Source organism: Hippopotamus amphibius, chromosome 12 (assembly GCF_030028045.1).
Source record: "Hippopotamus amphibius kiboko isolate mHipAmp2 chromosome 12, mHipAmp2.hap2, whole genome shotgun sequence".
Classification (NCBI taxonomy): domain Eukaryota; kingdom Metazoa; phylum Chordata; class Mammalia; order Artiodactyla; family Hippopotamidae; genus Hippopotamus; species Hippopotamus amphibius.
This window is the reverse complement of record NC_080197.1, coordinates 22,023,966-22,035,084: the sequence shown is the minus strand read 5'-3', so window position 1 is coordinate 22,035,084 and position 11,119 is coordinate 22,023,966. Positions and strand designations below refer to the sequence as shown.

Here is an 11,119-nt window from a genome sequence, read left to right as displayed (position 1 = left end):
CATTTTTCTTACTTTTTTTTCTCCCCTCACTTCCAGGCAAGCAAGTTATATGGGTTGTCTGAATAAGAAGGAGTATTTGGCTCTCCCGCAGTTCCTTTTCCTACTAAGTGTCCTTCAGCACATGCCCACAGTCTGCCCACAGAAGCATATGGGAGGGCTTCCCTCATGGCACAGTGGCTGAGAATCTGCCTGCTAAGGCAGGAGACATGGATTCGATCCCTGGGCCGGGAAGATCCCACATGCCACGGAGCAAATAAGCCCCTGCGCCACACCTACTGAGCCTGTGCTCTAGAGCCTGTGAGCCACAACTACTGAGCCCACATGCCACAACTACTGAAGCCCATGTGCCTAGAGCCTGTGCTCCACAACAAAAGAAGCCACCACAATGAGAAGCCCACGCACCACAACGAAGAGTAGACCCCACTCTCCACAACTAGAGAAAGCCCATGCGCAGCAACAAAGACCCAACCTAGCCAAAAATAAAATAAAGAAATATATAACATAATATAATAAATCTTTAAAAAAAAAAGAAGCATATGGAAAAATCTTCAGTCTAGTAGTGAAGTAATGGAAGACATCACCCCCTACACAAATTGTTTCCCCCTTGTGAGTGCCAGGGGAAAGTCTCTCAAGTCTGAAGCCAGGAAATGCTTTGCTTCTTATGAGCAATTGGTATTTTTTTCTATGCCATATGTAAGTCTTCTTTGCCACTTTGCTTTCGCTGCAGGGAAGCTCACCATCTACCTCTAATAACCTCCTACACGTGAATTTTTCTTACAATCTCACTTCCCTCTTCTAAACCTATTTTCCATCAGCCTTGATTTCTTTATTTTCAGCTTACTGCAGTGTTTTTCCTTTTGTAAGTTGCTTTAAAGCCTATTTAGGGACTTCCCTGGCAGTTCTGTGGTTGAGACTTCACCTTCCAATGCAGGGGGTACGGGTTTGATCCCTGGTCAGGGAGCTAAGATCCCACATGCCTTGCAGCCAAAAAACCAAAACATAAAAAAAACAGAGGCAATATTATAACAAATTCAATAAAGACTTTAAAAATGGTCCACATTAAAAAAATCTTTTTAAAAAAACACTAAGTGAATTGATTACAGACATAAAAGCACTTTGAGTCTGGTGTGTGTTATTGCCCAGAATTCATCTGGGACACCTGGAAAAATTGACTTGAATACATCTGACCCCAAAACTTACGTCTTTGGAAGCAGAATCTCCTCCTTATGATTTTGGAGAATTCCAGGTGGGCTTAAATTCTTACTTATTCAACCAACTTACATTGCATAAAAATGTAACCTGCTCCCTGTATCCAGTGGTGCCCCACATATAGCCTCAATCCTAAACATAAATGCAACTCCTTGGATCCTAAAACAATTAGACATAGAGTCGCCATGTCATCCAGCAATTCCACTTATGGGTATATATCCAAAAGAATTGCAAGTAGGAACATAGACATTTGTACACTGATGTTCAAAGCAGCATTATTCACAACAGCCAAAAGGTGGAACTACCCAAACGTCCATCAATGGATGACTGTATAAACAAGATGTGGTATATACAAACAACGGAATATTATTCACTGCATGTGGCTAGCAACTGCTATAAAAGGATGAACCCTGAAGACAGTATGATAAGTGAATGAAACCAGTAACAAAAGGAAAAACATTGCACAATTCCACTTACATGAGGTACCTAGAGTAGTTACACGTATAAGACAGAAAATAGAACGATGGCTACCAGGGACTGGGAGGAGGGGAGAATGGGAAGGAGGTGCTTGATGGGTACAGTTTCAGTTTGGGAAGATGAAAAAGTTCTGGAGATGGATGGCAGTGATGGTTGCACAACAATATGAACATACTTAATGCCATAGAACTCTACACTTAAAAATGGTTAAAGTGGTAAATTCCATGTTATACAAAACATATACTTTACCATAATAAAAAAATGTTTAAAGTCAGACAGAGAAGGACAAATATCATATAATATTGCTTATATGTGGAATCTAAAAAAAAATGGTACAAATGAACTTATCTACAAAACAGAAATAGAGTCACAGATGTAGAAAACAATCTTATGGTTACCAGGGAGGGAAGGAGGAGGGATAATTTGGGAGATTGAGACTGACATATACACACTACTATATATAAAACAGATGAGTAATAATTGCCTACTGTGTAGCACAGGGACATCTACACAATACTCTGTAATGACCTATATAGGAAAAGAATCTGGAAAGCATTTGATATATGTATATGTATAGCTGATTCACTTTGCTGTGCACCTGAAACTAACACATTGTAAATCAGCTATACTCCAATAAATTTTTTTAAAATGTTTAATGCAGCTCCTTCACCCGTTTCCACCAAAATAATTCACTAAAATAAAGATTCCTAAATATCTCAGACCTTACCAAAGTGTCTCAGGAGGTAAAGAGGAGATCATGTAATGCACCACCCAGAAAAAAGATGTTCGAACCTACGTTCACCATTCACCACTGCCATTCTGAAAGATCACTTGTGGCCACCTTGCAACCTGAGTTTTCTTTGACATTTTCTCCACACTCATCTCTTTCTTCATTTTGGTTCCTCTCTAGTCCCTCCCCTCATCTGCATTTCAACTCCTACTGTTCTGAAATCCCAACTCCGCCACCCTCTACTATGTAAATAAGTTCAGTTGTCTCCGATGTCTACATACTTACATAATCAGTGCCTTGCGTTGAATGGATGCCACCTCCTTGGAAGGCTGATGTGGTTGTATGTGCCATTATTCCCTGGGGACCAGGTCAGGTTGAACTTGAATGTATGTATTCAAGGATATGAGTGGCTGAACAAAAGGTTAACTCACTTCACAGCCTGGATAGTACAGGTAAGAGGATAGTTAACATGTCAGCATCAAGACCTGCTCCAAATGAAATAGCCTACAAGAACCATACAGATCATTCTCTCTTTCTAAGGCAAACCCCTCTACCAGAACGCTTACTCTCTTTGAGATTCTGTTTTATTGATAACCACCCTTCTCAGCTCCATTTCCTCCTCTCTCCTCCCAGTGGCTCTATATGTCAAGTGAACATTGGGCTGAAGCACTGGGTTCAAATGTCCAGTGAACTAAAAAACAAAAATATATTTTCCTCAACTCCACCAGCCTGATGGTTCATTATCTCATCTCATATTTCTTTAGAAAGAAGAAGAACCCCGTAGGGAACATCCTCAACAACAGAGTCTGCATCCGCAGAGGTCAACCTCCCAGGGCACAGACAGGGTGGAGAAGGATGGAGGGTTGATCTGGAGGGGCCAGTGGACATTATCCATCCACTTTACTCCAGCCGGTTTTCAACACCATCCAAATACAGAAGATTCCCGTATGTGTATCTTCAGCCCAGGGACTTCCCTGGTGGTCCAGTGATTAGGACTCTGTGCTTTAGCGGCTGAGGGCACAGTTTCAATCCCCAGTCCGGGAACTAAGATTCCCGCAAGCTACAAGGTGCAGCCAAGAAGAAAAATTTTTAATAAATAAATAAATAAATTCAGTTTTTTTCCTGAAAAAGATAGCAGAGGAGTAGGATGTGGAGATCACCTTCCTCCCCACAAATACATCAAAAATACATCTACTTGGGGAGTGACTCCTGGAGAACGCCTTCCAAATGCCGGCAGGAGACCTCAGACCACCAAAAAGGCAAGAGAATTTCCATGTAATTGGGTAGCGCAAAGGAAAGAAGGGGAAAAAAGAGACAAAGAGTCCTGAGGAGACCAACCCCTCTGGGAAGGAGCAGTGAGTGGGGGAAGGCTCCCACACACTGGGGAGCCCCCTCACTGGTGGGGAAGGACGGGGGGGCCTTGGAGCCCCCAGAAGCGAGAACAATGGCAGGTGTGCTGAGGGCAGAGCTTAGAGATCCCTGCATGGAGGAGTCAGGCAGCACTCCCAAGCCAGAGAAGCCAATCTGCTCACCCATGGGGGCGGTGGGGACCAGGCGCTGAGGCTTGGGCTTCGGAGAACAGGCATGAATGAGAGAGCTAGGGCTGGCTGCATGGGAACAACAAGGGGGGCAGGTGCACCAGCAAGCTAGGAGGGAGTTTGGGGAAAATCCTGGGCCAGACAGAGAGGCTGGGGACTTTTGTTTTGGAGTGCTTGGGAGGAACTTCCCTCTCCGCGAACTCACAGGCTACAAAGCTGCTGGATAGAGAAGCCCGCCTGCTGGGCCCCGTGCCCCCACCCTGCCGTGCACCACCTGGCCCTGCCTACTGCCCGCCCACCAGCCTGCTGCTCTGCTCCCCTCCCCTGCCACACGCCGCTGAGCCCTGCTGCCTGCCCACCTGCTGCTGCCAAGAGTCCTGTAAGGCAAGTCATTGGCCACACTCTCCCAGCAGCAGCTGAAGCCCATCGCGATCAGGACCAACTTCCTTGGGAGAACGCATAGCATAACTTAGGCTCATGCTGACCTCTGCTTCTACAAGCACTCCTGCAGCTTTCAGTTAGACTGCCATATCCCTCCCTACTCCCTGACCTGAAGTTGCAAGTGAGCCCCAATCACCCTCTTTTGCCCCCTCCTGCCTGGGCAGGGAACTGACTCCTGAGAGCAACCCACATGCAAAGTAGGGGCCAAAACCAAAATGGATCACCAGGACTGCAAGACCAAAGAAGAGAAAGAGAAACAGCTGCAGGAGGAGCAGATTTTATGCCCACAATAGGCCTGATAGACCCTGCATTTGTGGATCACCTGAATAGATGAGTGTTCCTACAATAGAGACTGTAGACATAGGGGACAACTGGGGACTGTGGGGACAAATGCACACAGAACTAATACCAGATCACAGTCTGAGCTCTCCACAGCATGTGCAGAGCCCTACCTAGAAGTATTGGAGGACTTCTTGGTATGTTTGTCTTGTTTATGGTTTTAGGTATTTGTTAGTTAAATCTTTACTATATGTATTTGTATGTGGATTTGCTTGTAATTGGTATGAGTACTCTCTTCTTTCTTTTCTTTGCTCTCTCTTTTTCTTTTCTCTTTGGTTTCCTTTCCTCTTCTCTTTTTGCAAGTACAAGTGTGCACATCTCCCTTGTGATTTTGACTGATTAGAGTTGTTCTTACCACCAGTGTTGGGGATCTGTCTGTCCTTTCCCCTTCTTCCCTTTTTTCTTCCTTTTTTTTCTTTGCTCTCCTTCTACCTCCTTTTTCTCCATGCTGTGCAGCTTCCAGGGTCTTGGTGCCCCGGCTGGGGGCCAAACATGGACCCCTGAGACAGCAGAGCAGAGTCCAGGACATTAGACCACCAGAGAACTCCTGGCCCCATAGAATATTAATCAGCAAGTGGTCCCCCAGAGTTCTCATTCTCAACACCAAGCTCCAAATCCAACCAAAGGCCAGCAAGCTCCAGTGTTTGACACCTCAAGCCAAATAGAACAGAGATAAGAGGAATTACTACTAGCAGCATAGGGAAAGGAGACAGCAAATACTATAAATCTGACAAAATGAGAAAACAAAGAAACACCTTGCAGGCAAAAGAGCAAGATAAAAACCCACAAGACCAAATAAATGAAGAAGAAATTGGCAAATTGCCTGAAAAAGAATTCAGATTAATGATAGTAAAGATGATCCAAAATCTCAAAAACAAAATAGAGAAAATACAAGAATTTATTTAATTATTTAATACAAAAATACATTTAATAAGGATCTAGAAGAACTAAAGAGCAAACAAACAGTAATGAACAACACAATAACTGAAATTAAAAATCCTCTAGATGGTATAAACAGCAGAATAACTGAGGCAGAAGAAAGACTGAGTTGGAAGATAGAATGGGGGAAATAACTGCCACAGAGCAGGAAAAAGATAAAAGAATAAAAAGAATGGAAGACAGTCTCAGAGACCTTGGGGATAACATTAAGCATACCAACATTTGAATCATAGGCATCCCAGAAGAAGAAGAAAAAAAGAAAGAGTCTGAGAAAGTATTTGAAGAGGTTATAGTGGAGAACTTCCCCAACATGGGAAAGGAAATAGTAAACCAAGTCCAAGAAGTGCAGAGAGTCCCATACAGAATAAACCCAAGGAGAAACACACTGAGGCACATATTAATCAAACCAATGAAAATTAAACACAAAGAAAAAATATTAAAAGCAGCAAGAGAAAAGCAACAAATAACATATAAGAGAAAACCCATAGGATAACAGCTGATCTCTCTGCAGAAACTCTGCAGGCCAGAAGGAAGTGGCAGGAGATAAAGTCTTGAAAGAGAAAAACCTACAGCCAAGAACACTCTACCCAGCAAGAATTTCATACAGATTTGATGGAGAAATCAAAAGCTTTGCAGAGAAGCAAAAGTTAAGAGAATTCAGCACCACCAAACCAGGGTTACAACAACTGCTCAAGGAACTCCTCTAGACAGCAAACACAAGAGAAGGAAAAGAGCTGCCAAAACACTTAAGAAAATGGTAATAGGAACATACATGTCAATAATTACCTTAAATGTAAATGGATTAAATGCTCCAACCAAAAGACGCAGACTGGTTGAATGGATACAAAAACAAGACCCTTATATGCTGTCTACAAGAAACCCACTTCAGACCTAGGGACACATACAGACTAAAAGTAAGGGGATGGAAAAAGATATTCCATGCAAATGGAAGTCAAAAGAAAGCTACAGGAGCAATACTCATAACAGACAAATTAGACCTTAAAGTAAAAACTGTTATAAGAGACAGGGAAGGACACTACATAATGATCAAGGGATCAATCCAAGAACATATAACAATTGTAAATATCTATGCACCCAACAGAGGAGCACCTCAATACATAAGGCAAATGCTAACAGCCATAAAAGGGGAAATCAACAGTAACACAATACTAGTAGGAGACTTCAACACCCCCACTTACACCAATGAACAGATCATCCAAAAAGAAAATAAATAAGGAAACGCAAGCTTTAAATGAGACATTAGACCATTTTGACTTAATTGATATTTATAGGACATTCTATCCAAAAACTACAGAATACACTTCCTTCTCAAGTGCACATGGAACATTCTCCAGGATAGATCACATCTTGGGGCATAAATCAAGCCTCAGTAGATTCAAGAAAATTGAAATTGTATCAAGCATCTTCTCTGACCACAACGTCATGAGACTAGATATCAATTACAGGGAAAAAAAAACTGTAAAAAATACAAACACATGAAGGCTAAACAATATGCTATTAAACAACCAAGAAGTCACTGCAGGAATCAAAGAGGAAATCAAAAAATACCTAGAAGCAAATGTCAATGAAAACACGACGACCCAAAACCTATGGGACACAGCAAAAGCAGTTCTAAGAGGGAAGTTTACAGCAATACAATCCTACCTTAAGAAACAAGAAAAATTTTGAATAAAAAACCTAACCTTACACCTAAAACAATTAGAGAAAGAAGAACAAAAAATCCCCAAAGTGAGCCGAGGGGAAAGAAATCATAAAGATCAGATCAGAAATAAATGAAAAAGAAATGAAAGAAACAATAGCAAAGATCAATAAAACTAAAAGCTAGTTCTTTGAGAAGATAAATAAAATTGATAAACCATTGGCCAGACTCATCAGGAAAAAAGGGAGAAGACACAAATCAATAGAATCAGAAATGAGAAAGGAGAAGTAACAACTGACACCTCAGAAATACAAAAGATCATGCGAGACTATGACAAGTGCTATATGCCAAGACATTGGATAACCTGGAAGAAATGGATAAATTCTTAGAAAAGTATAATCTTCCAAGACTGAACCAGGAAGAAATACAAAATATGAACAGACCAATCACAAGCACTGAAATTGAGGCTGTGATTAAAAAATCTCCCAACAAACAAAAGTCCAGGGCCAGATGGCTTCACAGGCAAATTCTATCAAACATTTTGAGAAGAGCTAACACCTATCCTTCTCAAACTCTTCCAAAATATAGCAGGAGAAACACTCCCAAACTCATTCTACGAGGCCACCATCACCCTGATACCAAAACCAGAAAAAGATGTCACAGAAAAAGAAAATTACAGGCCAATATCACTGATGAATATAGGTGCAAAAATCCTCAACAAAATACTAGCTAACAGAATCCAACAGCACATTAAAAGATCATATACCATGATCAAGTGGGGTTTATCTCTGGAATGCAAGGATTCTTCAATATATGCAAATCAATCAATACAATACATCATATTAACAAATTGAAGGATCAAACCGTATGATCAGCATTTGCTGGGACGCTTGCATTTCGGTGCTGGCAGCACAAGTACCGGCGGCGGGGATGCTAACAGTGTCTGCCCAGCCGCCTCCACGACGTCCAAGGCCGGGGAGGCCAAGAAGCTGGCGGGCCGCACGGCCATGGAGAACCACCCGAGGAATCACCAAGTACTGGCAATTGGGAGCGGTTCTACAGTTGTCCACACTGTGCAGTGAATAGCTGAAAGAGTGAAACAAGAGAATCTGAACCTCATCTGTATTCCTGCTTCCTTCCAGGCCTGTCAGCTCATCCTGCAGTACAGCTTAACTCTCAGCGACCTGGACCGACACCCAGAGATTGACCTCGCCATCGATGGTGCTGATGAAGTAGATGCTGATCTCAATCTTATCAAGGGTGGTGGAGGCTGCCTGACCCAGGAGAAAATTGTGGCTGGCAATGCCAGTTGCTTCATCGTGATTGCTGATTTCAGGAGAGATTCAAAGAACCTCAGGGATCAGTGGCACAAGGGAATCCCCATGGAGGTCATCCCAATGGCCTATGTCCCAGTGAGCCGGGCTGTGACCCAGAAGTTTGGGGGCGTGATTGAACTTCGAATGGCAGTCAACAAGGCAGGTCCCGTGGTGACGGATAATGGAAATTTTATCCTGGACTGGACGTTTGACTGGGTCCACAAATGGAGGGAAGTGAAAACAACTATCAAAATGATCCCAGGTGTGGTGGACACGGGCCTGTTCATCAACATGGCAGAGAGAGTCTACTTCGGGATGCAGGATGGCTCAGTGAGCATGAGGGAGAAGCCTTTCTAAACTGGCCCTGCAGGAGTGGAGTGTGTTCCCCTGGTGTCCCCAGCCCACTGCCCAGGCAGACATGCCTCTCCACGAGCCTTTGCCTTAATGTATCTGTGCCAGGTGGACAGCTTGGCAGGGTGGGGGTTTGAGGGTTATATCCCATCTTCTGAGTATTGTTATTAAATGTCTTTTTAAAAAGAGAAACATAAAGGTATATATTTTTACTATTAAAAATATTCCATTTTTTTAATAAAGTACAACTTGATTTCATGTTTTATATGAAACATTTACCAAAAAAAAAAAAGGAGGACTGTCTTTTAAACTTTTAACTTGAGCCTGCCAGTTAAGCTTCTGAATATTGGGTTTGCTGAGAAATGTAAATCAAACTTTTCTTTAAGCTGGTGACATGCCCAGCCAGCAGTGATTTCCTGATGCCTTACTGGAAACATTGGCGTTTGTTTACTTTTCTACCACACTGTTTTGTCTTTAGTTTTTGTTGTGATTACTCACAATATGTAGTTACATGTTTGAAGATGTGACTTACGAAAGTCTGGTGAGTGGAGGGGTGTGGTGTGGGGTGACTCAGTTTACTGTGGTAAACTACCAGGGGGGAAACGTGGGGGTTCTTTTGCTGAGAGCAGGGGGTTCCTTCAGACCCCTCGTGTTGGAAGCCATTGGCCAGAATGACTTGCCAGTACTGCCAAAGGACTGCTGTGAAACACCTTTAAGTGATTGTCTTCTTGTTGTTAATATTTTTTCGTTCCTTTATTGTTACTTGCATGGTTCAGCCTCAGAAGTTGTTACCTCTTTATATTGTTTGAAGGTTGAAATAAAACAGTATGGTGCCAAAAACAAAAAACATATGATCATCTCAATAGATGCAGGAAAAGCTTTTGACAAAGTTCAACATCCATTTATGATAAAAACTCTCCAGAAAATGGGCATAGAAGGAAGTTACCTCAACATAATAAAAGCCATATATGACAAACCAACAGCCAACATCATTCTAAACAGTGAAAACCTGAAAGCATTCCCTCTAAGGACAGGAACAAGACAAGGGTGCCCACTCTCACCACTGTTATTCAACATAGTTTTGGAAGTTTTAGCCACAGCAATCAGAGAAGAAAATGAAACAAAAGGAATCCAAATTGGAAAAGAAGAAGTAAAATTGTCACTCTTGGCAGATGACATGATATTATACATAGAAAACCCTAAAGATTCTACCAGAAAACTGCTAGCACTAATTGATGAATTTAGTAAAGTAGCAGGATACAAGATTAATGCACAGAAATCTCTTGCATTCCTATACACTGACAACGAAAGAGCACGAAGAGAAATCAAGGAAACGTTCCCATTTACCATTGCAACAAAAAGAATAAAATACCTAGGAATAAACCTGCCTAAGGAAGCAAAAGACCTTTGTGCAGAAAACTATAAGACACTGATGAAAGAAATCAAAGACGACACAAACAGATGGAGGGACATACCATGTTCTTGGATTGGAAGAATCAACATTATGAAAATGACTATCCTACCCAAAGCAATTTACAGATTCAATGCAATCCCGATCAAATTACCAATGGCATTTTTCACAGAACTAGAACAAGAAATCTTACGATTTGTATGGAAACGCAAAAGACACCGAATAGCCAAAGCAATCTTGAGAAGGAAAGACGGAGTTGGTGGAATCAGACTTCCTGACTTCAAACTATACTACAAGGCCACAGTGATCAAGACAGTATGGTACTGGCAAAAAATTAGAAAGGAAGATCAATGGAACACAATGGAGAATCCAGAGGTAAACCCAAGCACATATGGGCACCTTATCTTTGACAAAGGAGGCAAGAATATACAATGGAAAAAGAGACAGCCTCTTCAATAAGTGGTGCTGGGAAAGTTGGACAGCTGCACGTAAAAGAATGAAACGAGAACACTTCCTAACACCATACACAAAAATAAACTCAAAATGGATTAAAGACCTAAATGTAAGGCCAGACACTATAAAACTCCTAGAGGAAAACACAGGCATCACTTCAATCTCTGCCTCCACCTTTAAACGGCCTTCTTCCCTTTGTATCTCTCTATATATTCTCTCTTCTTATAAGGACACTCTGATTGGATTTAGGGCCCA

General features: G+C 42.0%; 1 pseudogene; it reads left to right on the top strand.

The window, feature by feature from the left end:
• The first annotated feature begins 567 nt into the window (after nucleotides 1-567).
• On the top strand, nucleotides 568-9,006 carry LOC130833923 (ribose-5-phosphate isomerase-like; annotated as a pseudogene).
• Nucleotides 9,007-11,119: the final 2,113 nt, after the last annotated feature.